At 39.0% G+C, this 6,571-nt stretch overlaps 1 non-coding gene across 1 annotated transcript; it reads left to right on the top strand.

Moving 5' to 3' along the window:
• Positions 1-5,258: 5,258 nt before the first annotated feature.
• Positions 5,259-5,365, top strand: LOC142172260 (small nucleolar RNA R71). Its single transcript, XR_012701633.1, has one exon. It is a non-coding gene; the product is annotated as a small nucleolar RNA R71 (small nucleolar RNA).
• The last annotated feature ends 1,206 nt before the right edge of the window (positions 5,366-6,571 follow it).

Genomic DNA, 6,571 nt, shown 5'->3' with positions numbered 1-6,571 from the left:
TGACCGCCACCTGATCGGCCTCCCCCTCTAGAGCGACCCCTAGCTAAATGTCCTCCAGATGGGGCACTGCTGAAAGCACCTGAACCACGAGGCCTCTTTTCTTCCCTCTCCTCACACTCCTGACTGTTATCCAACTCTAGATGTCTAGCAATATCAACCACCTCATCTAACCTCATACCCGACGCAATATCCTGAGTCATGATGAAACGCAGTCCATAATTGAGGCTATCATTGAACTTCCCAATCCTCTCCCTCTCAAGGGGAACCAACCATATCGCATGACTAGCCAGTTCTAAAAATCTCATCTCATACAGAGTCATTGACATACCCTCCTGGCGTAGCTTCTCAATCTGTCTACGCAAATCCTCTCTACAAGTTTGTGGAACAAACTTCTCTAAGAAAATAACTGACAACTCATGCGACATAAGTGGTGTAGTGCCGGTTAGCCTGCTCAACTCATAGGCCTCTCATCATCTGTAGGCTGCCATGTTAATTGAAAAGTAGTGAATGAGACTTCACTGGTCTCCAAAATACCCACTGTGTTAAGGATCTAGTGGCACCTGTCTATGAAATCCTGAGCATTCTCTTACTTGGACCCACTAAAATCTGGAGGCTTAAGCCTCCAAAATCGCTCTAGTCTCTTATGCTCCTCATTACTCAAAGGTAGGCTAACCTGGGCCCGAGCAACTGGAACCGGCTGGGCTGGTAGTACCCCTAGTATTTGGAGTCCCTGAGCTATATGCTTTGGAGTATGGGCGGCGGTAGTCTGACCACCTCCCCCGGCTTGAAAAGTGGCTCGTGTGGCTAGGACTAAAACCTCATAAGCAAGGCTCATGCATATAGTCAATATATAGGACAGAGCCTCTTGAAGGCATGGAATCACAATGGGCATAGCTCGTGCCTGAGCTGGTACAACCAGCTCGACCACATCTGGTACCTGCCCCTAAGTTGGATCAACTGGTGGATCCACATGTGCTGCTCTAGATGCAGTACAATCTTCACCTCATCCTCTACCGCGACCCCAGCCTCTCGCGGCCTTAGTTGGTGGTACTAGTGGTCGTTTACCTGATCTGGTCGCACGTGTCCTCACTATCTGTCAGAGTACAGAAGAATATAAGTTTAGATTCCGAAATCAACAAATCCTCACGACAAGAGTACAAGAAAGTGAAGTTTCCTAATGGTTTGGTAGCCTCTCGAAGATAAGTACAGACATATCTGTACTGATCCATAAGACTCTACTAAACCTGCTCATGACTCATCAGAACCTAGAGCTATAATACCAACTTAGCACTATCCAAAATCCTAACACGTCGTGACGACGACTAACACATTACTAGGCAAGCAAAAAATCACATAACGACTACACATTTGAATTAAAACATGATTTAATAAGATCAATAATAGAAAGTCTCATAAATATCTAATAAAAATAACTGTAACTCTACTACAACCATCCAAAAATCCTGGTGTCATTCAGTACATGAGCTACTAAGTGTCAACATAGTCTGAAACTCTAGTACAACTGTTTGAGAAAATAAACAATACTGAATAAAACGAAAAGAAGGATAGTGAAGGTCTGCGGGCGTCATAGCGGTTACCTCAAGTCTCCAAATAGGTATTACCACCACTCTAGCAATCAATGCATCTAGATGTACCTGTATCTGCACACGAAGTGCAGAGTGTAGTATGAGTACAACCAATCCAATGTACTCAACAAGCAATAGGACTAACCTTAGGCTGAAAGTAGTGACGAGCTCAAAAGGGTACAGTCAGATCCAAAATAATGACAACACATATATAATAAAGAGAATGACAATAATATCTCAGAGAAACTTCCATATTCAGCTCGTTCATAGTACATAAATTTAGGCATGCTGTCAAGTTCAACAATTTAAGGCCAACACTGATAAAATATGCCAAGTACAACTAGCATGAGGAATGTTACGTCTCTATGTCTACATGTCAAGTATGCATGACAAATGTAATATGTCATAGTGTTAATCCCAGGTACTTATACTCTCAGAGTACTCAATGTGTCTACCTCAAATTCCAACTCATCACACACAATCACTCAACACTATATGGGTGCCTGGAATCATTGCCCGTCACCAAAGCACGTGTATATGAATCACTACTGGTATGTCAAATTCCGGAAGGGCGGATCCTGTCCAATTGCTAATATAAATCCTATAAGGTATGTGGCAGCATGTAGCCCGATCCACAATAATAAGTAAGCCAATCATTCCTGCTGCGGCGCGTAACCCGATCCACAATAACAATCATAATCTAGCTCTCAGGCCCAACTCAGTCATCAATCTCTCCAGTCTCATGGGCTCACTAATCTCATACTACTCAGTCCAAACAATGATAACATGATGTAATAGTGAATGATAATAGAGACTAAGATATCATATGCAAAAGAATAAACTTTACTGAGTACATAGTTGCAGTTTAAGCAAATAACTCAATAGTAGAAATAACCCTAGTGGGTCCCAACAGAATAAGCACATAGCCTAAACAAGGTTTATAACATGAATCACAACTCAATTACTCTTACACGTAGATTACCATGGTGCACGCCCACACGCCCGTCATCTATCATGTGCGTCATCTCAAAACAAGCCACATAACATATTGTTCAGGGATTTAACTCTGTAAAAATTTCCACATAACACATTTTTCCATGTATTTATACAAAGTATGGTCTGGCCCAGACGAAATCACATTTTCCGAGCCCAAATTATAAAATAACTCTGTAAAAATTGCATAGACACGCCGCACAAGGCAACGTTCCATGCATAGAATTAGTGGGGAAATCCAGAGAGCTATGTTCTGACAGAACATAGAGGATTGCATAAGCGCGGCGCCGCACGCGCCAAGGTAGTGGGGAATTCTCAGAGTACATTTCAAATCTCAAATTTTGACGTCAAGACCTAGTCCACGACCCCCGAACATGATCCTGGCTTAATCCCTTGGGTTTTTACTCAGACTTCAAAGCTCCAACTAGCTCGTATTAGCTCTGCAACATCTACATTACTCGAAATCACTCCTACAAGGCATAAAATACATAATAAGTGCAAACCACTATCAATTAAAGCTCAAACGCAAGTAAAGTTCAGTGAATTAGGGTGCAATAAGAGACTAAAATATGCAATTATATCCTACCATCAACACCCCACACTTAAACCATTGCTCGTCCTCGAGCAATCAAACTACACTTCAAATAAACACGACCATTTTCAATAACTCTCATAACTCATCACACCAATAATATTTAAAATAGATTAAGCACAATACCGTAACATCCTCACCTTAAGATTTGACTCAAAAGAACCATGCATTATTTATAACCCGCTCACTTACTCTAACACAGAGGTAAACGACATTATCTTTCCTTCACGAATCAAGTGCCCTCACGCAACAATAGAGAGTAGTTCCACACACAATAGAAATTAAGAACAATTAGGAACTCAAGATAGAAAAAATTCACTCACTCTCAGAAACAATATTTATGTGCCACAAAAGACGTTTCATAGGCTTGCCTGTAATGTACTACTCTACTAATTTAGCTCATTCAGTCAAGGATCAAGTATGACTTTCATTGGATATAATGTAGGTTGCGGGATGGGTAGGATACATTTAAATATAAGAGTGACTACACATCCCTAAACACTTTAATACATACAATTTATCATTCAACCCCACACTTATGCCAAACCATAACTCCACCTTCACATCAATATACATTAACTCCCTACATCTTTAAGCATATATACATTAAGAGTCACCACTATCACAGAATATTTTGCAAAACAATACAATATTTGTCTCTGTCTTTCAATTCAAGTGGCTCTTACTTTTTCAATACAGTGCACCTTTTTCCTTATTTCAATAGTTCCATTCAAAAGCCAAACCAACCACCCCACATTTCAACTTTTACAAAGTTCATACCAAATTCACGTGCTCACGAGAGGTAAGAGTTCAAATAAATGGTCAATTCAAACAAATGGGTAAGGCTTGTAATGTGATTGAAAAAGAAACAAGATTAAAGGCTCAACGGGGTTAACTACGATATATAACAATTAGGTGGGTAAATGCATATACTGTCTCAACAAAGAAATGCGTATATCAAATCCAAGACTGAATACAACTACTATTTCGCTTTGCAAACACATGGGGCAAGTTTTAGACATCAAATGCAATGTATTGAATAACACAAAACCTCACACACGCATGGCACATCACTCACTCAGGATCGGACTCATCAAAACACTCTAGTCAAAGCAGTTAGGCAAAGTTAAGATCATACAATTTAAGGTACTTATACAAGAGTTTACTGAGCCTAAGAGTCACAACTAAAGCACTTAATATTATCAAGGCATCATAAAGTCAAGATATATTGCTTTCCATCTAAACCATAATACAAGGTTTCCCATTCCTAATACAAATAAAAACTAATTACACCCGGTTCAAACAAAACCCTTGGAAAAGAACCGCGATACAAAGAAAAACCAAGGGAGAATTAATACACTACCTAACAAAAGAAAATCTTTTTGTTTTTTTTCCTTCGATTTTACTCCCTCAAGAAACCTGTCGAATAATATCCATCATCGGGAAAAATCAAAATTTTCAATTTTTTATGGTTTGTTTTCTATCTCTAACTACTACAACTAACAAAAAGAAAACTAAAACTAATATATATACATACATACAAATATCCCCCACTCCACACTTTAAGTTGTGGAATGTCCCCATGACACATAATTTAAAAGTATAAGGTAAAGGAAACTTCCCTAAACGTCTAGTCGGGGTCTGAGTTGAAGTCGGGCTCTATTCCTCGCACCCGAACCAATGCACACATCTATGCCGATAGCTTCTTCTCAGTGCAGCCTTCTTTTTTGATCCATTCACTTTCCACTCAACACTCACAACTTGTTTTTCTGTTTGCAGATATATCACAAGCTGCGTGAGGCTCATTTTTTATCGAGGCTAATGTCAGCTTCCGTATTTCTTTAGCCATAATATCAAGCTATACCTGCACAAATGTATTAGCATAAACCTGGTGAACACCAGTCGATCTTCTTCATTCAGCACACACCGAGGGCCACTGATTTGCATCTTCAGAGAACTCATCAAGAATTGTAACTATTTCCTTTGGAGTCTTTTTCATCAACAGTCCTCCAGTAGCATTGCTTAATGTTCTACGCGAGGCCGGTGTCAATCTATCCTAAAAGTCCCGGAGTTGCATCCAGAGTTCAATTCCGCTATGTTGACACTTTTGAACAATCTCGTTAAACCTCTCCCATGCTTCGAAAACAGTTTCCGTATCTTTCTGGCAGAAGTTATGGATTTCTCTTCTAAACTTGCCTATTTTAGTTGAGGAGAAATATTTATCAAGGAATTTTCTGCTCATCTCCTCCCAAGTTCTAATTGATCGCGTGGGAAAGCTTCGAAGCCACTGTTTTGCATCATCTTTAAGATAAAAGGGAAATGTCCTTAAATATACTATATCTTGTGACACACCATTGTACTGAAAGGCATTCATAATCTCCTCGAAGTCCATTAGATGTGTGTTTGGATCATTATTTGGCTTCCTTTTAAAGACACAACAATTTTGAAGGGTTTGAAGCAACCTTTGCTTCAACTCGAAAATATTTGCTGCAATTGGAGGTGGTCTAACACTTGATAAACCTTGAGTGTAGACCGGTCTAGCATAATCGCCTAATTGTTTTCCGAATTGATCTGCAACCATGGGTTGGTTTTGAGCTACTCTCTGACCCCTCTCTTCTTCGTAGATAATCTGTTCATATCTAATAGCTGCTTCCTCAGCATCCCATGCTGTTTTTTCTCTTCGTTGGGCTACTTCTCTCGTAGCCAAATCTACATTATCTAGGTGAGGATTTCCCAACCTTTTTTGATGTCTAGGTGAGATTTCTTTCCTTCCTCAGTTGTCACAGTTATTTTTCAGTTTCTAGCTCGTATGGTAGCACTTCCTTCGTAGAAGTTTGAGTCATGCACCAATCTTAACTTGTAACCTGCGCAGAGTCAAAGAACACCAACCGTAAAAAGAGAAAAATAAAATTAGATAAAAAGAAAACAAATTCTTGAATTAGCACTAAAAACTATTTCAAACACTATTGATTGTCAATCCCCGGCAACGACGCCAAAATTTGACGAGCTTAGAACACACACTTAAATTATGCTCGTTAATCAAATATAGTATAGTATAATATCGTATTCATAAGAGTTGGATTTAAACAATATTCTCGTAGTTTCTAGCTTGATTGCTATCCAAGATGGTAACAATTGAGATTTATATGATTTCTAACTAAAATAACTAAGATCTAAAGTTATTGACTAATGGAAATTGAAACAAGGATAAGCAAGGAAGTTATCAGTGGGAGAAAATAGAGATTGATATGATAGGTGTAAGATAATTGTTTGGGATCTAACTCTAGATAATTCACGTCTAATGTTTAAGTGATTCTTTCGAATTCACTCAATTATTAGTTCAAACGTTCAACTAAAATTTCTCTCTTGATTAAGTCTTAACCTCAGGAGATGAACCAAT

Source organism: Nicotiana tabacum, chromosome 17 (assembly GCF_000715075.1).
Source record: "Nicotiana tabacum cultivar K326 chromosome 17, ASM71507v2, whole genome shotgun sequence".
NCBI lineage: Eukaryota > Viridiplantae > Streptophyta > Magnoliopsida > Solanales > Solanaceae > Nicotiana > Nicotiana tabacum.
Note: the sequence above shows the minus strand (reverse complement) of the source record. Positions and strands in the feature narration are given on the sequence as shown.